This window comes from Anser cygnoides, chromosome 3 (assembly GCF_040182565.1).
Source record: "Anser cygnoides isolate HZ-2024a breed goose chromosome 3, Taihu_goose_T2T_genome, whole genome shotgun sequence".
Lineage (NCBI taxonomy): Eukaryota > Metazoa > Chordata > Aves > Anseriformes > Anatidae > Anser > Anser cygnoides.
Window position 1 is genome coordinate 80127675 of NC_089875.1, and position 27155 is coordinate 80154829.

General features: G+C 36.5%; 1 protein-coding gene across 9 annotated transcripts in view; it reads right to left on the minus strand.

Moving 5' to 3' along the window:
* FUT9 (fucosyltransferase 9) overlaps positions 1-27155 on the minus strand; it is a 119595-nt gene that overhangs the window by 80456 nt on the left and 11984 nt on the right. For 3 of the 9 annotated variants that reach the window (XR_010830451.1, XR_007164343.2, XM_013180188.3), the window contains exon 1: positions 2204-2275. The exons of 4 other annotated variants lie outside the window; for them this stretch is intronic. The gene's annotated coding sequence lies outside the window, so the exon portion shown is untranslated. Of the gene's footprint in view, positions 1-2126; positions 2285-27155 lie in introns of those variants that run through there. 2 more of the 9 variants (XR_010830450.1, XM_013180187.3) reach the window with 2 other exon arrangements.

A 27155-nucleotide genomic window follows, 5' to 3' on the forward strand; every position in this document is an offset into this window, starting at 1 on the left:
AGCTGAGTAGGTCCAAATTATACTGATAATAAATTTGCTCACTGCATAGCCTGGGGAGAGAGACGGAGAAAATGAACAAATGCAAAAAGAGGAAAAGTGAGAAAGGAGAGACATGGAGGGAGAGTGAATATATATTAGAGACAGGGAAGCTTTTAATAACACTATTCCCTGAGCTTGAGTTTGTTCTTTCCTTTTGTTCATAAGGGGTTATAAACTATGAACTCGCAGAGAAGAACCACTATATTTTTTCAAGGATTTTTTATAACTTTTATTATCATTTGCACAATCCAATAGATATGTAGGACACTATACAAAAAAAATTGATATCAGATTCTATCTTAAGTATATATGGAATTACAGACGGAAATACAGAAAAAAAAGTTTAGCACAGCATATCTAAGCCCACTTTTAATGTCTTCCATGGAGTGGCATTGTTTTCAGTGCAAGCTGACGACATTCACACATTAAGAATCACTTACCAGTAGGAAGTCACATAGTTGTAGTCAGTTAGCAATCTCTATCATAGAATCGTGAAATATCTGAGTTGGATATTATATTAACTCTTGCATTGGTATATAAGAAATCATAAGTCTGTGTCCAGATAAGTGGCAATGTAGAACATGTAAATCCTAACAACACGTTACTGCTTTGGATGCTTCCTAGTAGCTTTGGAAGCAGCACCTAAGCAAGCATCATCATATAACTCACAAACCATTTAGAGGGATATAAACCTACTGACAATATTTAATTTGAAGAGAGGAGACTTAAAATGGCTCAATTTCAAATTCAGCTAATTATATCATGTGCAAATCAGACAGATGAGAAAATTATCTATCACTTTACTTTTAAAAAGCTTAAATATTTTTTCACTGTTTACTCACAACACTGGAAGAAGGTGGCATTTCCAGGCTAAGACAATTCAAGTATAGTCCATTCTTTTGGGCAAGATGCTCCCATTATCAGTTAGAGAAATTAATTTTTAAGAGGTAGTTTAACAGTTAATTACTCTTAATTACTCAAAGGAACTGATAGTATAAGATTATGTTGGTAGAACACCAGTCCTGCTAAAGAAAAGTTACTTTCAAAGCTTAATTGAATACCAATTACAATAAATTTCTGTCCTTGACTGAAACAAAATGTGCTGAACGTTCCCAGTACTCAGACAAAAGCATACTGATTCAATATTTTTTCCATAGGTCTTGAAATTCCTTCATCACTTGACTCTCCTAGTAGTTCTGCTCTACTGTGACATGCTGGGAAAGCTACAATAGTGAATCATATTAGCTATTTTTTTTAAGCAGTATTTTGGAATGCAGTCTGGGTTTACAGTCTTAAATAAGCAAGCATTGGGTCATTTCAAAAACACATTCCATTGCTCTGTTACTTTTGTCCAATTTAGAATGAGATAGAAAATCTGTGGATTGAAAAAAAAAAAAGATCAAGTTATGCCCTTTCGTTCTTAAAATGTACTTTTTGGCAGTGAAAGAATCCAACTGAAAAAAGACTTTCTTTTAATCTGGGGGCCAATTTAAGTGTCTGCACTTAAACTTAGTGCGTAGGTTAATGTCCCTCCAATTGGATCTCAATTACATACACTCCAGTTCTTGCATTTAGATCATTGTACTCCTTAACAAATCAATAAATAATTCAGCTCCCTGGGGAATAAACTATTAAAGCAAAATCCAGTGGACTTTAAGAGAGGGGTGTTTGAACTTTCTAAATTATATTGGAAGTCTTTCAATAGTTATTGTGTAAAGCTGGTACAAAATCATGCTGGTAATGAGACTGTCTTGCAGCTACAGTGACATCACTCAATCATTTTGCCATTACAAGACATTTTCTTATCATTTACTTTTACTCAACAGTTTATTTTGGTTAACGCAAATGAAATGGTATTGCTCACAATTTTCCTCAGCTTTAGTGAATGCTCTTTTACTTTGCACCAGCCAATTATCTTTATTTATTCATGACGCCTCCCCAAGCAAGCTGGGTGTCATGGAGGCTCCTTTTGAGGGCTGTGATACCATTAGCAGGCCTGACTGTCCTTATCCAGCCCTCTTTGGGCTACCTCCACTCTGCTCATGACCCACAACCTTATTTTAATCCCAATAATGTTGCAGCAGTACCAGTCTCCAGCCTTGTCCCTGAACAGTTGTTTGGATTTCCTGGCTTGACCTTGGACCTTGATTTGGCTGAGGCTCACCAGCTTGTCAACGGGGCCTGTTGTCATCTCCACCCTGCGTGGCTTGCCTGGGACCACATGCCACCATTGCAGCCACTGCTCACCTTTATGATGTCTGCCCTTGGCGCCCAGTGCTCTGGCATAGATGAAGTCATAGCAGCACCGTGGCAGTGAGCTCAGAACTTCTCAAACCCTGGAGACTGGTCCATGGTGGTCCCACAGGTCCTGCTGAACTCAAAACTCCATCTGTGAACCAGGAGTTGCCCATACCTCACACTACTCCAACACTGCCATAGGGACTGAACACGTGTATGAGGGTTTCTCAGTCAGATTCTGCTAATACTCCCTGCTTACCCATAGGCTAGCAGCTATTCTGTTCCAAGCCTCACCCCCCCCACCCCCCCCCCCCCCATCATGCTAACCCAGCTCTCGGCAAAGTCCCTAAACTGGGTCTCATAGGTCTCATAATTACAGAACAGTTGAAGTTGGATGGGATGTCTGCAGGCATCTGGTCCAATCCCCCTGCTCAAGCAGGGACACCTAGAATCCCAGGACCACAGATGACTATGGGTCACCTCCCGTATGGAGCACAATGGCCCCATGTTGCCTGTGACAGATCTACAAACCCTTACAATGAAAGACAGCTCTGAGGAGGTGAGCGTAAGTGATGTGCTCAAGACTTAGAGAAGAGTACAGGAAGTGACCATAGTTATGGTAAAGAAAGACTAATTTATCTCAACACAAAGTGGACTGCAGGGTGGCTTTTGTTTTAGGTGATGGTTATATCAGTTGGGTGAACCAACTGGTTCTATAAATGGCTTTCACAGAGATAACCAACAGAGAGTATTCTCTTCCTGAGATAGTCAGATCAGCATGGGGGAAGCATATATGTGCAGCATAGAATAAGAAAACTGTCAACCAATGAAATGAACTTTGAAGAGAACAAAGGGCTTCAAAACAGATAGCCTTTTACAGCAACAGGGGATGCCCAGCATCATGACAACAAACATATAGAGACCAGTAACAGGAATCACATTTGTATTGTGATCCAACTGCACGTTTTAGTTGCTATATTCCATTTGTATTTTTTATTTCAGTACACTGCTGTAACACTCTTGTAAATCAAAATCCAGTGTAATGTCAGATTATCTCCAAATAAGTAAATTTTGAATTAAACATCAAATCCTCATTATGTAAAATACCTAAAAGAACCTGGTCAGATAGTATTGGACTCTGACACTGCTAAACCTCACAGACTTACTGTTCCAGAGCAGTTTCTAGAATGGTTCCCCCTGATGGGATAAGAGGCAAGGAGGACAAATTTAAAAAAAAAAAAAAAAAAAAAGACAACGTGACATTACATATGAACACAAGAAAACACTTTTTACAGTGTGGGTGGTAAAACACTGGAACAGGTTGCCCAGAGAGGTTGTGGAGCCTCCATACTTGGAGTTATTCAGAACCGGAGTGAACATAGTTGAGAACAACTTGCTCTGGCTCTTGCTCAGAGTTGGACTAGATGTCCTCAAGAGGTCCCTACCAATTTAAAGGATTTAGTGATTAGGCACAACAGGCAATTCAAAGGTGTGTTGCAAAGTGAAGGGAGTAATAAAAACAAAATTGTCAAAGGAGCAAGAGGTGTCCAAGGCTCTTCATCTTGGCAAAAGTCTTCTATAAAACCTCACTCTTATAATTTGCACTTTAGATATATGAATACAGATAATGAATACAAATAAATACTAGTTGAAACATAAACTTAAGCCTAAAATGTGTGATTTTTCACACATTTGAAATGAAGCACTGCACAGATGCATGATACATCTGGATTACTCCTCAAGCCATTGAAGCAACTCTGCTAAAACTCCTCAGCCATTCAACAAAGATGAAATGTGCAGAACCATATGAGCATTGGAGACTGCATAAAATTCTGCAATACTGATCTGTGAAACACATGTAAGCCCCTAAATTGGGTAGTCAAATAATTAATTCTGTATCACCAGCCTCCTGTGGAGTGTGATTAAAGTGTGCTCAGATGCATGTTGCAGACTTGTCCGCCCAGCCCTTGTCTCCAGTTCTGGGGACAGCTCAAGGTCCCTGTTTGTGCCTACAGGTTATGACATCAAGATTCCGAACAACTTCAGTGACTGTAGCAGCACCCACATCAGAAGTTAAATTCTATTAAAGATGACACCACACAAGCAATAGTTAGGAAAAATAGAAAAGTGTGACAAATTGGATTCACTCCTGGCAAGATATGACATGCTTCACCTTTCGCCAATGACTGGTCTGAGGAAGGAATTGTGATGCAGCTTGATAATCTGTCAGGGGATATTGAGTGAAGAGAATAAGACAAACATTTCATGGAAGCAAAATAATCAAACCAATGAACAAACAAATCTAAAAAATCTACACACTTTAGACAGAAAAAAAAGTCTGTATTATAGAACATAGTGACTGCAAAATTGCTGTCTTCAGCACAAATAAACTTTATCGTTATGTCAGAAACTTTAATTCTGACAGCAGAGCATAGTTACAAACCACAGTGTCTATCTGTAATCATTGATGAATTTTCAATATCCTAGTTTCAGACTACTCCATGCCCAGAAAAATGCTGAGACTATCAGTTTGCCTTGGTATGGCATCGAAGTCAAATGGCAACTGGCTTATTTACTTTCTCTAATTCATATGGCTGAAGAAGCTTCTTAAAATATTCAGTACTAATCTGTTTCTCTGAGAGACTGATGCCCACCATACCTACACTATTGTCTAATTAACAGGAGAGATAAAACACTTGTGTAACCAGGGCCAGCCATGAGCAAGGTGGAAAGATACTTCCCAGGCCAACTGAAGAGAGTAGAGGTTTTTATTAGTGGTTATATCTAAAGAAGAGTTAAGTATAGGGAGGAACTAGTGCTTGGAAACTACAGACTACAAGGGACTGACTGTAGATATGAACTTTAAACAAGAGGTAGAAGTTTCACTTTTGTTGTGGCAAATATTTCCAAGAACTTTCTTCTGAACTTATAAATAACTCTGACTTCCTTCTGTTCAGCTTCCACTGACTGTTCTCCTTTCCAAGGCTGATTGTGTCTATGTGCTACAGTTGTTAACTGCTCTTGCCTCAGTCCCTATGGAAATGGAAATAAATCTGAGATGATACTGAAAGGTTGCTAGGAAACAGCCACATGATGATGAGGAGGAGGAGACCAGTTTCCCGGTCTCTCTTCAGGGTATTTCTCTGCTGTTTGTCGATCAGGATGACCACTGATGATTTGCCAATTCCAGGTGCTACTATGGAATTCTATTAAAAAATAGATCAGGATTACTTTTTTTATACCTGTGCTTAGCAAGGCAAATGCAAAATTGTCTTTCTGACAAGATTTTGAAGCCTTTTCCAACTCAGCTGAAATGCACTGTACATGGAACTACTCTTAAAATTCATTCTAACTCAGGCTGATGCAGAATGCAACAAATTATTTGACAAGTTAATACATTTATTACATTTTATATAAGTCTTTATAGCTTAGTCACAATGAATATTTGAGTGCCTTCCACTAGTGCGTTAAGCAATGTGACTAATGCTTGTTACATGTTTATTCTTTCATTCCTCTCCCCAGGGGAAGATATGTCTACTGTGCAATGTTTTGTTTTACAATATACAATGCTTGTCTGACTGTTCATCTAAATGTTTATGTTACAGAAGGAAAGGTTAAGAAAATCCAATTTGCACGTGGAAAGGGAAGTGGCACTCAAACTTGTTCCTCCTGCAGAAGTTGATTTCTCAGTCCCAGAGTGGCCCCAGCAAAAGCACTCATTTCTATTTAACAAGATTTACCCTCCTTGCAAAGGTTTCTGTTTTCCAGTAAAACAAAATCGACAGTCACTGTTTTCATTTGGGGACTTCAGTTTAGATACTCTAAGCTCTGGCCAATTAAAGACTTAGAAAAACCTTACAACTTTGAATATGATTCGGTAGCTGATGAGAATGGAAATGATACTGCATAAACTACAGTACTTGGAAGAGCTCAAAATTCATCACAGCTCACAATTTTCTTACCAGAAAGACTGTTCCTCTTGTCATACAATGTTGTTGTAACCTGCAAAGGCACTGCAACCAGGAATCTTATCAAAGCTGAGTTTCTGATGGTATACACTTCAGAATAAATGCTTATTTATACAGGAAGCTTCTGAATATGAAAAACCTAAGGATTGGTGGTATCTAGACCCCTATAAGAAAACCAGATTCCCGGAGAAAATAATAACTGGGAAGGAAAAGAAGGGATTTGTGGTGATGTATTTTTAAAGTAGAAAGCTTTGGAATGACATTTTACTTTCCTTTCTTTTTTACTAATTTTTCAGTACAATGTATAATTATTTAATAATTGATTAATGTGATAAAATATAAGTCACTAGATTCTGATTTAAAACCTTTGCTCTGCTAAGTTTGTAGTGAACTGCAAACAATTTTGTAATAAGAAAGTATGAAAGATATCAATTTCAGTTTTATCTTTACATCTGCTCGATAAAGAGTATTTTGCCATAAAATTGTTACTCCGTGCTTTATGGTATTTTTATGCTTTAGTTGTATTACTGTTATTATTGTAGATTTTACATTTCAGATAATATAGTGTTTTGGAAAGCAACAGAAATGTCTTTGCCAATACCAGGCAGTATCATAAAGGCTCCAGAAGGTATGGCATAGCTTCTGGAGATCAGCTTTGTAGCAATCAAGACCACATACTCAGTGTAGAACATCTGGAATGGCCACTAGGCTCAGGATTTGCATGTTGGTGATATTCAAAGGGTTTGAACAGGTGTCAGAAAGTTCAGAAAAATGAACTGTCTGCTTACCGCAATGAGTGGATCTCCAATGAGAAACTTGGTTTGTTAATATACATATCCCTCTCAGATGTCTTTATTTGCACAACTCATTTTTTTTCTTTGCAATTTGCAATATTTTTAAATCAAAAAAGAGAGTAATGGATTAAACTTGTTTTTACAAGTATTTTCAAGGGAAAAAGTGATGGCTACTGTAAAAGATTTTTTTTTCCTTTTCTTTTCTGTTCTCCCTTTATACATTAATGGATATTAATTATAGTTTGTCAAAACTGGATCTCTGAAATACTTAATCTTCTGGAAGAGTATAAAAATAAGCCTTTTGTCTATTATAATCTACTACAGGAAAAAAAGAAAAAAAAGAACTCTGCTTTTCAGTCCTGTGTTTAAAAACATAACATCATTGGGATGTATGTAGGCAGATTAAGATTCCTTTTCACATTCTCTTACACCATGAAATGTAATTTGATGTGAGTAAATGTTGCTAAGAAGGCAGCTTTTGTGATCTCACTAATTAAGTATAAGAAATCTGATCCTGATTGCATTGATGATAGTGAATAACATCATTTAGTTTAGATGCAGATGGGACCCATGGTTTAATTAATGTTGCAAGCAGCCATAGGATTGAATGGAGGTGTTGAAAAGAGTTTACTCTTAACTTCAGTGATACAAAGTTTGCCTCAGAAAAGCAAATTGCAAAAATGTGTAATTTGGAAAAAATGTAGGAGGAAAAGTCAAAATATGCTGTACTCTACCTTTAAGAAAGAAATCTAAGTTACTGTAGAAATCTACTACTGTCCTTTTTCTTACATGACTATTCACATCTCTGATACTTCTTTATACTTTATTGCACTTTTAGATAAATGAGAATAAGTTTCTTTCAGATGTTTAGATGTCTCCTATTTTTTTTTTAGTTCATTCCTATCAGTCATAGCAACATCAGTCTCAAAGGACTAATATCAGAAAAATCTATTTGTACTGGAGTCTACTTTATAACATATGCTTTCAAAAACTTCCTTGTTATAGCAGCCATTGTAACATCTGTATAACACCTGATACAGCTTTATTTTCCCTTTCTAGGTACCAGAAGAACTGTAATTGAAGATCACCTGTTTATTTGTCTACCATCTTTGGGTTTGACCCTTTCCATGAGAAACCTGCCATTATATTTGTCTGAGTTTGAAAAAAAAAAGTTTATTTTTCCTGTTTTCATCAGGCAATGTTTATATCTTAGGAAGTAAAAGTCTCCCTGGTCAAGCTCCCTCCACACATGCATCGAAATATCTGGTATCGATTTTGATCCCTTCTATTTATGTAAAATTTATTCTATCAGGAAAATGATCAGAAAAGCCTTAGTGTGATGATCAGAAGAGGGTTGGTTGTTCTTGGGAAAAGTTAAGAGGCCTATTAAAGAATAGAATGAGAGGGTTTGTTATTACTTTTTACGAATATAACAGAGTAAACATGCAAGTTAAAAGACATACATTGAAGAATGATTAAAAAATTGATAATTTAGTGACTAAATTCTACTAAGTACCTATTATATCTTTAATTCAAACTGCAAAACTTCTATTTTTCTGTTAATTAAGGTTCCGGACTCGTTCTGAATTCAGATGAAATTTGGATTGCAACCTCAGACCTGATTCATGACCTCTTTCTATAAAAAAAGATCTTGTAAGGACTCAGTCAAACACTATTAGTTATAACATTTTTTATTTTTTATTTTGTTACCAGGTTTATAAATCAAAAATTTTATTATTATTCTGGCATATGTGTTTTGTCCTTTTCTCCTACACATTCATCAACATTAAAAAGAGATTCTATATTTCCAAAAGAGGCAATTGATATATTGTTCACTCTGAAAATAAAAACATATGCAACAATCAAGTACTATTAAGGTATTTTTCAAATGAAATGAAAACCATAAGAGAATGCTATAGCAATGATATGTTCCAAACAACAAACTCCTGTGAATCCTTGTAGAATGCAAATTCATAGAATGTCAGCTGTGACAAACAGTCAAATAAAACTGACATTCTGTTATTTCTCTAACTTTCCAATTTTCACACTTTTTAATAGCAATGCAACTATTCATGCATATGAGATTATTATATTAATGATTGCATGCAGTGATAATTGATATTACTGAGCTGTTAGTGGAACATTTATTTATCAACTGATAATGTCTCAATTAAAAACCTACACACAAAATAATGGGACAGCTACCATCAAGAGTTATAATGATGGGGACTAAATCTGTTACCTGTAAAAAAAAAAAAAGCAATAAAAAACAGTAAACAGCACTGTCACCATACATGTTGACTGCATCCTAACTTAGTATTTACTCTAAAAATATCTTATGGTATGTATGGGCATCACTTTCAATAAAAAAGGCTGTGAACATAATTTTAGATTGCTGGCTAACAGCCAGCCAACTCTTTTTTCAGTGCAGCTTCGTCACAGTACAGCTGCTCCTTGAATGTTCTTCAAAGTGTTATAGAATGTGATTTACCCCTGCAATATTTGATTTTGGATATATGGCCCTGTAGAAGTTATGTAGAGTCAGATGCACTGAAGGATCACTTCTTTAAACTTGGAAGGATACAAAGCAGAGAAAGTATTGAGCTACTAAATATCACCATTAAGCAGGAAATACACATGCAACTAGAATACCTAAATTTATGTACCAATTACAAGCAGTGTTTGCATGCTTAATTGGCTTTCCTCAAAGGCTTACCCACCTCTTTTTATGCTCCCAATTATGCAGACAATTGCTATTATTAGGCAAGCAGTACAGATGTATCTGTCAGAAAATTCTTGTAAATCTCAGAAGGTTGTTTGAAAGTGGTAGGCTTTTTACTTCCAGTCTCAGACAAGAGGCTCTGAAGGTCTGGAAGAGTAAATATCCTCTCCTATGTCAGGTGTCTGTTATGGAATTTTGGATCTTCCAAAAAAAATCAAATTTTACTCCATTGAAATCAATGAGAACTTCACAACTTCCTTCCTGTCTCTCCAGCAGCGACATTCTGCAGGAGAACACTCTGAAAACTGAGTAATAGAGATACCATTTTTTTGTGTTAGCTTTTGTGGATCTTTATGCTATAATAAGTTTATGGGGCCTGAGTACTAAAGGGGTTAGTGGATCTTATAGCTGGACCTCTCTCAACAAAGTTCTTGGGAAGTCTGGGGAAGTCCCTGCTGACCGGAAGCTAGCCAATGTTATACCAATTTACAAGAAGGGCCTGAGGAAAGACCCAGGAAACTACAGACCTGTTAGTCTAATCTCAATACTTGGAAAAGTATTGAGAACGTTACCCTAGTTGCTACTGAAAGTCATCTGAAGAACAAAGCTATTATCATGCATAGTCAACATAGGTTCATGAAGGGAAAATCCTGCCTTAGTAATTTGATCACCTTCTATGATAATGTCACCTGCTTGTTGGATGAAGGGAAGGCAGTGGATGTAATCTTTCTTTTGTTGTTGTTGTTGTTGTTGTTGTTGTTGTTGTTGTTGTTGTTATTATTATTATTTTATAAGACCTTTGATACCATTCCTTATGGTGTTCTGAATAAATTGTCCAACTGTGAGATAAACAGGTCCATGCTACACTGGATGATGTGCTGGCTCAACGATAGAGCTCAAAGAGTTGTAGTGAATGGGGCTATATCTAGCTGTCAGCTGGTCACTAACAGTGTTCCCCAGACCTCAATTCTAGGGTCAGTTCTGTTCAGCATTTTTATCAATGATCTGGATGCAGGAGTGGAATGAGTCTCAGGAAGTTTGCTGATGATACTAAACTGGGAGGTGCTGTTGTTTCTCTGGAAGGATGAGAGGCCTTGCAGAGGGATCTAGATAGACTGAAGTGCTGGGCAATCATCAATGGCATGAAACTCATCAAAGGAAAATGCTGGCTTCTTCACCTGGTACACAGTAATGTTGGACATAGGTACAGACTGGGAGACGCGTGGCTGGAGAGCACCTCAGCAGAAAGGGATCTGGGGGTGGTAGTTGACAGCAGGCTCAACCCGAGTCAGTATTGTGTCCTGGCAGCCAGGAGGGCAAACTGTATTTTGGGATGCATTTAAACACACCACAGCCAGCTGGTCAAAAGAGGTGATTCTCCTGCTATATCTAGCGTTGTTGTGGCCTCAGCTTGGTTATTTTGTACGGTTCTGGTCTCCACAATATTAAAAGGGTATTAAGATACTTGAAATCACCCAGAGGAGGATAACAAAGAAGCTTTTAAAAGGGCTGGAAGGAGAGGGTGAAGACACCTGGGTTGTCTGCTCTGGAGAACAGGAGGCTAAGAAGCAATCTCATTGCTCTTCCTGAGGATGGAAAGCAGAAAGGGAGGTGCTGGTCTCTTCTTCCTGGTAACCAATGATGTCCTGATGTGCAGGAATGGCACAAAGCTGCACCAGGAGAGGTTTAGACTGGACACTAGGAAAAATTTATTTTATTTCTAATACAGCATATTAGAAATATGCTGTAACTTTTGGTTATCCCTGAAGTGGTCAGGCAGTTGGACTTAATAACCTTTGTAGGTCCTTTCCAACTGAACTATTCTATTCTATTCTATTCTATTCTATTCTATTCTATTCTATTCTATTCTATTCTATTCTATTCTATTCTATTCTATTCTATTCTATTCTATTCTATTCCATTTTCTATTCTATTCTATTCTATTCTATTCTATTCTATTCTATTCTATTCTATTCTATTCTATTCTATTCTATTCTATTCTATTCTATTCTATTCTATTCTATTCTATTCTATTCTATTCTACTCTATTCTACTCTATTCTACTCTATTCTATTCTATATGCTATGCTATGCCATGCTATCCTATCCTACCCTACCCTACCCTACCCTACCCTACCCTACCCTACCCTACCCTACCCTACCCTATCCTACCCTATCCTATCCTATCCTATCCTATCCTATCCTATCCTATCCTATCCTATCCTATCCTATCCTATCCTATCCTATCCTATCCTATCCTAATGTTACAAATATATGCTAATCACCAAAGTTTTGGCAATATGTTACAGAGCTATTCACGAATGGGAATACATCCTATAACATTTTGTATAAGATGGGATTGCTTCCATTTCCAGTGATTTTGAGAAGACTGCTACAAATTATGGAAAATGAAAAATTGGGGGTATTTGGGAGAGGATGACAGTTAAAGAAAACAGTATGTTTGTTCTTTTTACATTAGATTAACTTGCCATTTGCATTGGTTTAGTTGAGGAGTCCCTCTAGAAGAGGATATACATCTGTTTCCAGATGTTCCAACTCTGTCATCCAGAGTTTCCATCTGTTCAAAGAACCAAAACAATTGTAATTTGGGTCAAAGATGCTGCATTCACATTATATTTTACGTGGTAGCAAGGGAAAGTGTGCTGCAATACTATTACAACAGGGTAAAGCAAAACCCACCATGTATTTACATTGAAAAGCAGAAACAAAGCATAACAAGCACTTAGCAATAATAAAAGCTGAGACGTGGAAATCAGGACTGATGTAATTTGAAATTTCTACATGATGGGATGCAGGAAAAGTTAAATTTTACAGCAGCACAATCAATGCTTTGACCAGATCTAGCAAATCAAGCACTACGTGTCTCTGGGGAACAATTATATCCAATAGCATTTAAAAAAATGTTTTCCAAATACAAAATATATTTAAAAAATTGGGATCTCATAGAGATTCCCCAGCTTGTTAAATTCATTTGTGGTAGTTTCATACTTTGTGGAAAAGAGCAGACAACCTGGGACTTTTCTGAGGGATTGTGCTGGTTTCCTGGCCACTTCCAATGAAAACAAGATCTTTATTCAGTAGCAGTAGAGGAGACAGATATCAGCTGTCTGGACAGTTTTCTGTGTTTATTCTTTCCCCAATGCTAGTTTGACTTATTCCCTTCTTCATTGCCAACTGCTCTTCAATCACTTTTCCATGTCATATGTTTTTCTTTGCTATAATGTTTCTTACTGCATCAGGAAACTTGCAGTGAAAATACATTACAATACAAGAGAAGGAGAAAGCAGCTAAAGGAATCATCCTAGGCAATAACATAAAAAAAAAAATCAAGAGAAAAACAGTAGGTCTGTTTGACATCATCAGCACCCCCCTGCAGAGAGCCACCAAGAAGATCAAGGGACTGGAGCGCTTCTTCTATGAGGAGAAGCTGAGAGAGCTGGGACTGTAGAGCCTGGAAAAGAGAAGGCTCAGAAAAACTCTTGTCAAAGTGTATATAATACCTGAAGGGAGAATGCAACGAAGACAGAGCCAGGCTCTTTTCATTGGTGCCCAGCACCAGGAAAAGAGGCAATGAGCAAAATTGGAACACAGGAGGTTCCCTCTAAACATCAGGAAGCATTTCTATACTGTGCAGGTGACCGAGCCCTGGAACAGGTTGCCCAGTGTGGTTGTGGAGTCTCCGTCCTTGGAGCCATATGAACATGGTCCTGGGCAACCTGCTGTAGGTGTCCCTGCTTGAGCAAGGGGCTTGGACTAGATGACCTCCAGAGGTCTCTTCCAACCTCAAGTATTTTGTGGTTCTGTGATCATGTCACAGAATGAGAAAGAATAAGAAGGCTGAGTTAGAAACAGTGAGTTTGTATTTGTGCGTACATGTTTGTTTCCATTATTTCCTCCTCTCCCAATCCTTCCTCTCATCATTCCCTGCTAAATACTTCTTCAAGTAATATTTCATTCTCATTCTTGCTGTAAAAAGACCAAATCATTAGCAGAGGAATGTCTGCTTCTCTGGTGAGTCAGAGTCAAATTCCCTCTTTGGTTCCTATCATCCCCAAAACGTGTTTCGACCTTGTCCTTCTCCAGTCTGGGCATCACACAGACTTCTGATATGTGGGTGCACGTGGCTGTGCTCATGAAAAGGAAAAAAATCATGTTTAGAATGAAATAAATACTGCAAGTCACTTGATAGCCTCATCCACCTCTCCTAACCACAAACCTTCATCCCCAGGAGATGTGTTTTGTATTAATTATCCTACGTTATGCTGCCATCAGTTATAAAGATGATGAAAGTTGTGGCCTTTGTGAGGTTGTTATTGACAAGTTTCACTGTGCCTCAGTGATGAATAGATCTTATTTTTTGCCTCCCACGCCTGTTTCCAGGCACATAAAACAATACTTAACCTTCAGGGTATGTCACATATTCAGCTATGATTCTCTGTTAATTAGACACCGTTTGTATTTATAGGAATGCCCCTTTTTATTGGGTTTGAATATCTTTGCTTAAGCATGCTTTATGTAACAATTATTGAATTTGAGTTCTCTACAAACTAGCCATAATTCAGTTTCCTTTCTGTGCTTACATAAAATACTATTAGCAGCTTCTTTAGGTAAACAGAAAAATGTGTAAAATGTATCATTAGCTGGGATATATAAAATGAAATGTTTCTGTAGAGTAACTAGTTTTGATTATGCCTGCTTTTCCCACACATTTTTCAATCTATTTTCAGCTCTCTTCTCATAGGCACAAGGGATTCTGCACTATAATAGCTTCTTCCCTATCCTCAAAGGAAATAAAACTGATAACACCCTTTTCTATTAAGCAAGCAGAGAAGTCAGTATGCTGACAAGATGTTAATTTTTTAAGTTTTCTCATTTCCTTTTTTTTTTTCTTTTTTTTTTTTTCTCACGCTACTTCATTGTAGATAATTGGCCCTGTGTGCGTGTTTGTAGTTTTAAACCCAGACAGCAGTTGTATTGTCACTTGTTTTCCTCATCTAAAATATTTGTAAATTCATCCATTAACACTTCAAACATTCATTTATATATATATATATGACATGGAATTATCATATATTTAGTTTTTATTCATTTAAAAATATTATGCTGTGTTAATTCTTCAAAGGAATACCAAATCATTCAATTATGTCCTTAAATGTAGCTTTTTCTTGTTTTGGAGGAAAGCCAGTTTCCCACTCTTTGCTTTCTGCCTCACTGTCCCTGTCCACTTATTCTAGTGGTCATGAAAAGAGTTTTTCTTTCATGACTGCTTCAACATTGAGTGTTCCTCTCTTGTTAAAGAAAAGTCAAGCATTTCATACTAAAAACTAAACTGACATTTTTATTATAGTGTTGATTCTGCTGAGTGAGAAGACCTCAGACAAAGGAAGCTTGTACAAGCAAGCTATTCACATGAGGTACTTGGTTTCTTGGGAATGGGAAAAGCTTTACCTGTTGTCAACTAGGGGCTGCAAAACAGAGCAAAACTGAATGCAGTAACAGCACCTCAGATTTCCCAAGCTGAAAGCAAGAGTGATCAGTTAACAATACTAACATTGACCCTTTATAGGTAGGAGATTATGAAGCTGAATATCAAACAATAAATAATAACGTAGGTCAGGCTACATGATGCAATATTAGCTCTTCTTAGCTTTTAATGCTACCTTCATGAAAAAAAAAGAAGAAAAAAAAAAGGTACAGAGAATACTGAAAATGCCATAATCACAGAAGGGTCAGTAAACAGATTGTTCCCTGCTAATAAGAATGCCATCAAGACTCAAACTGGGCTGAAAAATAAATAATAATAAAAAATAATAATGTGCCTTTGGTAATAAGTCAAGATTTAGGAATTACCGTGTTGCCTAATTCAGTCTCCAAACACAGTCTCCAACTTGAGCTAATTCATCTATTCATTAAGGATTAAAAAGAAATTATATTTAGCATTAAATAGAACTAGTAGGCTTTTTTGTTGTTGTTTTGTTATTATTATTCATTAATTTGTTTGGACAGCATTAGTCCTGCACATTTAGATGCTGTTGCAAGGACCTGAGGGATGAAATCTGTCAGGGTCAATCAGGATCTCTTTGTCAGGAGATTTCCTTCCTATGCCCATTTCTTTAGCCAGTCTAATGTTCTCTCAGTGCTCTCGACCAGGACTCAAGAATTACTAGCTACCTCCTGTCTGACAATGATGATACCCAAATCTAAGCATGAACAGTTTCTAAATTTGATCTAGAGAGAGGACTATCTCTTCTTACTTAACTTTATCTGTCCAGTTTTAGTTCCATTCACTGCTAATGAAAATAAATAAAAATAAAAATAATATTAAAAATAGTTTACATAATATAATATCTTTAGCATAAAAGAGGTTTATTTTTTTCTGATTGAATAAGAGGCACAAGCATCTATAGGGAAGTAACTAGTATCTACTCATCATTTAATATATGTAAGAAGTGTCATCCCATAAACATCTTGCAATGTTGTCTAGCATGTTTCTGATTAATGGAGTATGTGTCAAATGTTGGAACAGAGGAAGGGAAGACAGACCTCTGGCTTTCTTTGGGAATGTAATGCTTTTTGTGTTATTTTTATTCCTTCACTGACAGTAGCACTTCCATATGTAAAATTGGAGAATCATCTATTTCATCTTGCTTAATGACTTCTTAATATAAAATAAGTACCCCCTGGAGCAGAAGCCAAGGTTTCCTCTTTTTATCTGATCATCCTATCTTAAATAGAGAGTAAAACTGTCTTTTACTTATTCTTGACTACATGTATATCACTCTCTTTGCTGAACAATACTTTAACAGACAGTTAAACAGACAGCTAAAGGGATGGAATAAATGAGAATATCCCGTGGGATATTCAAGAAGTGGGAAGGGCGAAGGAAAGTGGATTTCCCTCATTCAATGAGGTAGCTTGGGTGAATCCGCCATTAAAAAAAAAAACAAATCAACATGACCACTTCTGCTGCCAGCCTTTGGCTTTCTTTTTTCTCAAGCGTGGTCCAGCTCAGTCTTTTCTAGTACTTACTATGTGACTGCCCTCAGAAGGAGGTTTTTGCTTGAACCTGAGAGACAGTTGCACTTCTATGCCTCAGAAATAGGGCTATATAAGCAAGGTACATGGTGCCTCTCTCTTCATAAATCATTTGTACCATAGAATTTATGCTACTAGATCAATTTTTTTTATAGATCTACTTTCCTTTGCTAGTAATTGTAAAGGCAATTTCTATTTCTCTAACTTAAAACACATTTAGAAATGATTTTGGTAATTCTGTCATTGCGTCATCAACAATTTCATCTTCAGCGCCTGTTACAGTCTTCAATATCTCTTATTTGCTAATACTGTTTGATTTCATTTCTTCAGTCTACAATTGTTTTCATTAAGTCCCTTATTTGAATGAACATTCTCAATCTGTTACATACTGCCATTATTCTTAGTCAGTAAAAATACCCCCCACCAAAACAAACAAACAAACAAAAAAAAAAACCACAACCTTTTTATCCCTGCATCTTAGCACAGCATTGAAAGATTATTAAATTATCCTATTTGAATGATAAGTTCACTGTAAATTCTTACTGATAAAAATCTTTCATCAAAAGGAAACAAATCCTCTTGGACATAAAGCTGTCATTCACCAACCTAGTTTCTCTCAATATTCTTAAAAAAATAGACAAACGAAACCTCCAGTATGCTGTTTCACATGAAAATGTTACCTTCCTGAGAAAATGGCTGAGCAGACATATTCAAAACCATTCAACTACAGTAAAATTTTAGGTTTTACAGATGAACTACAAAGCACTGAAAAATGAAAAGTCACATCTTAAACTTGTTTGTTTAAATCTTTGTTTGTCTAAGAGTTTATTTAGACTTTAAACAAAGTCTGTTCCTTGCAAAACACAAACAAGCAAAAAAATAAAAAAATTGAAAAGCTAAATCCCCTCACAAAACTACCTGTGCGAACAGCAACATAAGCTATCTCCATTCAAAACTCAGTAAGAAACTCTTCCCTTCCCTCCCCTTCCCTTCCTTTTTTTTAATTTTTTATTTTCTTTGTTTTAATTATTCTGTTTATTTAAGCAAGAAACTTCTAAAGTTAGAGTTAAAAATATATTCTTAATTATTAGTGCAGTAATTTCACTGAGAAAACAGACAACTTACATTTAGTATCACAGCAAGAGGTTTTAGTATTACCTGCAAAAATATGTACTGAACTGAGTTTAAATACTTCATTACATAAATAAAAATAATTTTTGCTGTAAAGAGAGTGAGAATCAAAACCAGAATAAATTTGAAGTGCTGATAGAAAATTGATTATGTTGACCATACCCCAGCAATTTTCTAAAACTAGTATTGAGATCTACTTCTGTGTGCAAAATTTCACATTATTTAGAATAAATGTATCTATATTCAGCATAATTTAGTTTCATTTAACACTTACTACATATCTATATGAAGAAAAACTACATTTTAATCCAAAGAACATATCATTACATAGTCATAAAAATAATCATAATTTCCAAGGACTGAAATTTATCACTTTTACTAAGACTTGGCAAGTTGGAAAATGGACTGATAACTATACCAAGGTTATAAAACACAGAAATCAAATCACATTGAAAACAACATTTAAAGCTTCTTAAACAGCATACAGCAAACAGACAAATGTTAATTGTGGAATATTTTGGCTAGGAATTAGGACAGGCCTTCTTTTGTTTTGTGAAAAAAATGTGTTCCCTTCATTAGAAAATAGCTTAGAAAGCAAATTTATTCAGCAGGCTTGAACAGTAGATGATCAATGTTTCTTGGGGGACAGGTGTTACAGGGGACTTTCCACTCCCTTTGAAAATGTGCATATTTACAAGGGTCAGCTCTGCAGTCTCTGTGAATAAGCAGTTCTATTATCCTGCACCTTCCAAGACTATTTTGGGAGCCTGGTAGGGTGTTAGTGAAGGACAGTGATGTTAAAACTTCTCACTTCATCTCTGTGTCGAGTTCCTCATGACAGTTCCCAAGCTGATGGGTGTCTACAGATAGGCCCAGAGGGCATCCAGAGGAGCTGTGAGTGCTGCTGCTGGTTACTGTGACCCAGCATTACCAGCTTCAAAGCAACAGGGAGTAGCAGAACTTCAGGACATGAAGGACTGTGTCTTTCTCTGGATGCCCCAATATATCCATGATACTCTGACTTTCCATAAGGCACTGAGTTACACAGAGCAATGGGAATGACCCTGTGAAGGTATTTCCTAGAGGCCTGACACTGGTGCCTGCAAGGATCCTTAAACTGAAATAACAGAAAGAGTACAAAGCAAAATTCTCTTCCCATAATACTATTTGCTGAAGCCTGAAGCAAAATTGTGTTAACTGCAAAAGAAAACCAGCATTTAGGAAGACAGTATCTTTCAAAATACATATTGAAACTGAATATTCTCTCAGTACTCTGATGTCTGATCTCCACCATAATTCTTCTGAATCTCATACAGTGGCAACTTGTAAAGATTGGCTGGCAACAGAACAGTAACTCAAAACATTCTCAGTCTTGAAACATTAGTAAAATTGTGAAAGCTAGCTAAAATCTGTATTTATTTGCATAAAGTCCTTCAACAGACATAACGGGACATGACCACAGCAGTCTTTGAGTCATGTAGAGAATACACTGTTGGGCTACAAACTTGTCAGGTATCACATTAAATGAACTGAGATTTTCTGTTTTGAAGATCTATTTGCCTGACAAAAAGGTCTGCAAACCAGAGCCCATTTTAATGAGGCTGTAACAAAACACATAAAATCACAGTGTGACCTAAAATCCAATAAACTGAATAAAAAAACAACCCAAATATTTTCCTGCAAATATCAGAAAGAAATAAATTCCTGAATTTCACTGATCCATAAGAGTTTGGAATACCATGGTCTGAAATGTAATATAGGCATAAATTTTACAATGGAAATGATTACTGCTTGTGGGTGTTATTCCCAGAAAAAAAAAATATGAAAATGCCATTAATTTCTAAAATATCAAGTGGATTTAAATTGTTACAGCACAGTGTTGGTAATAATTTAACAAAATGCAGATGCTTATGCAATTACAAGTTCCAAAAACAATAAAAAACACATAAGGCTAAAACTCAGATAATCCATTGTGATTAATGATAAAAGAGATGACTTAGTAAACATGAAGTGTAAGTCATAGAAATGCTACTACTTTTTTCTCCTAACGAAAACTCAAACAAGAACCTCTTCTGTGAAAGAGAGAAATGATCAGATACACAAGATATTAAACAATATATTCTCTGTCCATATGGGGGGCTCAGAATGAATGTTGGCAGTACACAGCCAGAGACTTGAGTATTTTCCAAGTGAAAGTGATAGTCAGAGGGATAATTTCCAAGTGGCATGTGCTCATGTGCAGACCTTTAGCTCCTCATAATACTCTTTTTGCTCTCAAAACCGCAGTAGAAAAGTGTACATCCCTACTACTCTGCCCCCCCCCAGCTATTTTTGTTACAGTTGAGCACCCAGTGATTCATACTCCTTTCTCCTGTTATTTTCTTAAGTTATAATTTCAACCTGCCTCCACTGATGCTTATCAAAACTTTCAGCAACTTCTGCAAAAGCAAAATAGAAAACACAGATGAAAATACTTGACCATCTGGGAACATACAGCAGAATAAGTACTATGAATGAAGCAGCTATATACAAAGAGCAAGACCTAATGAGCAAGTAAAATATGCAGAAAATCAAAGAGCCTGTGTAGAGCATTATGTCTGTCAGAAAAAGCAGCTGCTCTGGGAAAGCTGCAGCTCACAGCACCAAAACATAATGAGTTAGCATGACCAGTTCCCCACACCCTATCTCATAACAGAAAGACACATAGACTCAGCAAAGATCCAAGTGTAACGCTTAACTTTAGCTATGAAGCAAGATGAACAGTTAAGAAGAATACTACTTTACAAAAGACTATAATTAGAGCATCAGAGGTTTCCATACTGATTGCGGCTCAAGACCCAATTTTGCTTTCTTTACTGCCCCTGATTTATAATCCTAGTGATGAGTAGGATTATATACACTGTTGTCAGTAGTTCTACCTGCCTAAGTATATATGTCCATCAAAGTACAGGAGGGAAGTTGGGATTAAGATTCACCAAGGTTAACATAGTTTAAGTTATATCTAAAAAGATAATTTTTTAACAGCTAGCCCATTAAAACTATTCTGTGTACAAGTGGAGTGGTTTTATTCCTACTGGTCTTGTTTTGTTTTATCACAAGAAATAAAACTACTACAAGCCAAAAAAATGTCTTTCTTTCTGCACAATTTCATAGTTCTCTAAAGGGGAGAGAAAAAATAATTGGAGATTTGTCAAATTATATAAGAGTATGTATAAAATAGAAAAGCTTTCTGCATCCTTTCTGAAGCACAAATTTATCCAACTTCACTGCACTCACTCAAAATCATTGTCACTCTCTAGGCTCCACCTTAACTACCCCAGTGGTAAAGATTGTTCTGCAGAACTGCCAAAAGAGCTCAAAAATGGTAACTCAAGCTGTATGAGACAGGCTCAAAAATTATGTTACTTAAAATGAAGATAATGTGGAGGCTTTTAAAATATGCTTTAACCTAACTGGTTTTTGTTGTTGTAGTTGTTTTTTGGGGGGAGGTATTTTGAAGCTGTCTCCTACACTCATGATATCTAGAAACTTAGCATTTGAAAACAATCTCATCCTACAGCTCTGGTTACAGATATGACTAACCTTCACCTACCCACATTACCCTTATTGACAGATGGAAGTTATAACTTCTATGATCCAGAAGTTCAACTGCTCACATTACTATATGCTCATATAATTTTCTATAATTTGTTTCAGGCTAAAACATATAATCAAATTTAAATACTTTAAATAGTATCTGTTTGCTAACAGAACTGAGAAATGATAATATTTAGTAGGCTTAGAAGGATTTTGCATAACAATACGTAATTGCATAATAATACGTAATAAATGCATAATAATACGTAAACAAAGTGTAATACGTATGTTCCTAGCTTTTCTTTTTTCTGTCAAATGACATTTGAGATTTTCATGCAATACTGTAATTTTCTAAGTTGGAGCATTAAGAGGGAAAAGACAAAACAAAACAACAACAAAAACATCAACAACAAAAAACACAACAGAGCATATATCATAAAATAATGAAATTAGGCATCAACAGCCCTTTCTTGTGCCCCTAAGCAGTAGGGAAAATTAAATATTGAATCTGTAAGAGTGTAGCGAATTTAAAGATATTACTGCTATGAAACTGATTTTATCTCCTCTTTTGTGTGTCTTGATACATTCAGCCCAAAAGGCCAGTAAGGAACTTGTGTATATGGAAGAACTGAGGTCAACTCTACTCCAGGGAGACAGAGCCAGATCTGTTGTCTCCATACTCTTGCAGCAATTGGAAGTTCGGAAAGGAGAAAATGTTCTGACATTTCACAGGAGGGGGCGCTAGCTATTCCCTCCAAGCAGATAACAATGATAAAACTAGTTGAGCCCTCTATCTGATTAGATTAGTATTTCCTTTCTGACAGATTGTAGTAACTTCCTAAACTAGAAGGACTTCTAGGTGAAACAACAGACGGTAACCCCTGTGTAAGAGTAGTAAACCAAAATGGGAAACAGTCCCATCCCCATGTATCTATCCTTTGTCAAAGACCAAATTTAACTCTACCCAGTCAAAACACTTCCTCTGACAACACACTATGTAGCTCTAATATTTCAGAGTCTAATTTAAATGACATCCCTTCAGCTGGCAAAATGATAACAACGGCACAAAGTCAGGCTTGCTTTGCAGGCTTTCCAAGAAGATTGCAGTTTTATTCTTCATAGACTTGCAGTTCTGAAAATAAATATTGGTATATCATGAACACCTTCAGAAAATCTTCTTTGGAATACTATTTTGAACGTTTATTGACAAATTTAGGTCATGTATCCTTTAGTTTTAGCACTAATTAATGGTATGCTGTCATCTATTAGCATCCAGTTTATATTCTTTCACAGAAATGAATGAAAGGACTTTTCTGTAATTAAATTAAGTTGCATTACTATAAGTCCTACTCCAGAGCTGAGTATCAGGATGTTCTCACATTTTCCTCTATTGGCTTAATATAGATGTGCATACATACAAAAATGATAGGACAAAATGAATGATTGTACTGCCTCTAAGGGAGCTTATATTCTGTAACAGAAAATGACTTGTACAGGATGTCCCTAAACTTGCTAAATTTTTGTAATGATTTGTTCAAAACCAAGTAAACTGGGAGACAGGGGTTAACTGGAAGACACTTGCTAAATATATAGAATATCCTACTGGTCTATTTGCAATAAACAAATTTAAAGAAAATTGAGGTACTGTGCCAGTGAATTAAGCTGGTTTCAGCAGAGTTTCTTAGCTCAGTGTGCAGTGTCACAGGAACACAGCTGTGCTGCTTCCAGCCCCACAATGGCTTCTGTGCTGCCAGCTGAAATCTCTCTGTACCATACTCCTCAGCTTTCCTAAATACAAGGGGAGCACAGCAAGCTCTTTTGGCTCCATTCCTGCTGTCTAGAGATAGCCCAAGCCAGCCACAGGTGATGGCCTTGGAAATGGAAAGTCCTATATAAAAATAATTGATGGTCTTAAGTAATAAAATTGCATCTTAAAAGAGAAAGACATACTCTCCATAGTGCTCACAGAAGCTCCCTTATAGACAGAGGGAGGAACAAGTACTTTCACAGGGTAATTCCTCCCATTCTAAGAGAGAGGTCCAGAAAGCACAATGAATTGCTCTCTGGAAATGTCTTTCCCCCCTCTTAGCTGCAGAGGAAACTTTGAAGGTTAGTTTGCTTTTGGTGGCTAAACTGAGGTGAAATGAGGGCCATTCATGAATACATTTTTAACCTCTTCAGGCACCTCTTCACAACTTTGGGTTGATTATAGTTGATTACAAGTAGAATCATGACTGAATGATAAAATACTGCTAAAGAAGATGGGAAAGTACAGAAGAAAATGAGAGTCAAAGATGCAAATTATAAGTGACCAAAAAGAAGATAATAAATATAGAAACTAAAATACATTATCATATCTGTATTTAGACTTAAATTTTTGGTGGCTTTACATAAGAGACTAGGCTGAGTTATAAATTAGTTAAATGCTTCACAGTCAAGGGCACATTTCTAGCTTCACTCACTGCCTTTCAAGAAAATTTGGGGATTTCAAAATGCACATATTTAAAGTGGGCTTTCCCAGGCATATTCATGCGTAACTCATCAGTAGCTGAGGATTTGATTCTAGCAGGAAGTAACAATAGTTCTGGCATATCTATGTGTCAGAGGGAAAAGCTAGCTTTTCCAGAACTCTGATAGAGACATAAACCCAACAATGATTTGTAAGATTATGAGACCATGAAATAGATATATTCTAGTAACTGGACTGTAAATCTAGGAAGATTCCGGGCCAAAATTGGTCTATCAAAAAACTGCAGGCTAATCATCTGAAAGGAATAATAAATGCAACAATGAAATTCTATGTTATAGTTAAAGAAAGAGACATTTCCAAGTCATAATAATTTAGATAATATTTTTCCAAGAAAACACTGTTTTGAGGTTAGAGGAAGTTATAAAAATAGGGAAAGACAGCCTACCAACTGAAACAGATTTGCAGTCACTGACTACATAATTACCTGTGATATTCTAATGTTCTTGTCAACTTATTCCTGCCTCAGAAAGGTTTCAGTCTAAACAGAAAATAATAAATTTCAATGGCTAGTTCTTTCCCATAATCTTTACCAGAGAAGATTTATTACAAATATTAGGGCTTTCACTGAAATAATATCTACGATTTGATAATGGCTCAAGGAGCGTTAGGAAGTATGAATGCTTAACTCAATCTGAATAAATCACATTTTTAAGGACTTCAGAAAGGCTTTTTTTTTCTTTTTTTTTTTTTTTTTTTAGTATTGCAGAAACCTATGTAAAGGTTTGCTTTGCAAAATAAAGTGTAAAAACTAGATTAGATTATGTTGAGCTATCATGTTAGTGCATAGCAACTTTTAAGGCTACTGGAACAAATATGATAAAAGTGTCTACCATGAAGACTTTAAAATCTTAAATAAGAAAAGAGACACAGGACTGGTAAAGTTTTTTTTTTTTTTTTTTTTAGTAAATAGTCTGTCAAAAATGAATATCTATGAGAAAATGATAGATATTTACTTTCATCCAATGCATAATTCCCTGAACTAATATATTATTCTCCTCCCTTGGAAATTAGCTTATTTTGTGCCTTGGCCTTAAACTTTAATATCTTATAACAACAAATGGAGGCCAAGTGATGAAGGACTATGGGAAAGCTATATTATTGCTCACTGCACTATATTATATGCAAGAACAGAGATCTTCAGTTTCCAAACTAGCAACTAAGTGCTTTTTATAAACCACTGAATTCACTGAAGGTTTCTATTATTAGTAGCTCTCTGTAGTTCCAAAACCTCCTTTTTAACACTCTGGCTTTTTTAATTAAGTATAAAGACAAAATCTATCAAGGAGTTTAGTTGGTGCCTTGGTCAAACACTAAATTCAGTGCTCAGGCACCACTAATACTTTTCAGCCCTCATGCAGCTGCAGCCCAGCATCTCAAAGCATCGTGGTGCTTACACAACAAATCCTCAGGCCCTGACCCTGTCTGGACTCTGAGCGCAAACTCCCTCACAAGAGCAACAACTGACTCCACACAGCAACATTAGTCCACTCTTCTGTGAAGGAAGAGTGTCAGGTTTAAATTCTTCCTCCATTAGCTCTTTAATCAATTATGCAAATTGGCAAAGTTTCAAAAGGAGAAAGTCACTCACTTCATCCCAAAATAGCCATTCAGTCAGTAGTTAGGGCACATTTCTGACCTGAAAGTGTCTATGAGTGAAGTATTTTCTCCACTTCAGACACGTGGGGAAGTTTTTAAAAGGTCATCCACCCAAATGGTAGGTCCTCTAATTACTGGATACTTGGGCATCAATTAGCAGCATGTTCTAATTATTTTGTAGAAAAGGCAGGTCTGGCTTATGTGCTCACTTTCAGTAAGTAGGTGCTTGCTCAGTGCTGAAAGTAGATAGATGCCTATAAGGTGTGGGTTGTATGTGTATTTCCTTCTGACGCTCAGCTTGCTGATTTTACTGAATCCCGCTATTATTCATCTATCTCCCATGCTTTCCATGTGAAGCCTGACTCAGGGCAGAGAAATGAGTCTTTAACTGACAAGTACTGTGTTTATAAATGTTGCAATGCCTGATGGTTGAATCCAAGAAGAAGTCTGGGTGTTACAAGACAGAGCAATTCATTACTTCACTTTTGGTGTCTTGTTGACACATCACATAAAACGTTTCTATTTAAGTTGTACACAGTCCCCCAGGAATTCAGGTGGAACAGGCTGGGTTGTAGGCACCCTGCACACAAAACAGAGAGTTATGTTAAGTTAGGACACTGACCAAACATTTTGATACAGAGGACAATACAAGTCACGAAGCCTGTTTTAAATTCTACCAAGGCAGAAGTTAAGCATCCTGCTTAAGGTTTTAAGGATGTATACCGATCCATTTAGTATTGAGATCCTTCTAGCAAAGTAGATATAAAATACTTTTTATTTTTTCTCCCCTTTAGAAACTGAATGGAAGACAAAAAAATAAATTGAAATTATTTTCTTTTAAAATAAAAAGAAAGGTGATGGTGGTGCTCTGCTAATAAAACTGTGATAAGATTTGTTGTCCAAAATGTCGGCAGCCTGTGTTCGGTTCTGCCAACTGCCTGCTCTGGCACTGCAACCTGCTGCTCCCAGAGATTAATCTGAGATAAAACATTTGTCACACCTGTAGGAACGATGCCACTACCTGGTCAGAATATTTAAATACTAAATATTTATTTGCCCACATGATGAATGACTTTCTAGCCTACTATCCAAAGCAGTTGCCCAAGGAATGGGTTCCTGGTTACAGTACTTAGTCCATATGATCACATAGTAGAAGATTTATGCAAGTCCTTCAACTTCTTTGATCTTCAGAAGACTTAAGGTGCTTCTTGGGACATAGAGAAATAGAACTTTCAGACTGGAAACTGAGCTAGCAATAGGCAACTCCAGGGCAAGGTGATGGTGGATTGTGCTGTTTAGAGACTAGAAGACTATGCTGCTGTTTGTCTGGGAGAAGTAGTGTGGTTTTGTAGTGCATCCCAATTACCATACATTGGTTTGGTTTCCAGAGCAGTCTTGGTGTGCAGGAACTAGATTTCTTTTGAAGGAAACTAAACTGGAAGCTCTGCTTACAGCCTGTACCAGATGTACTTTGTCCTGCAGAGGGGACAAAAGGATCTGAACTAA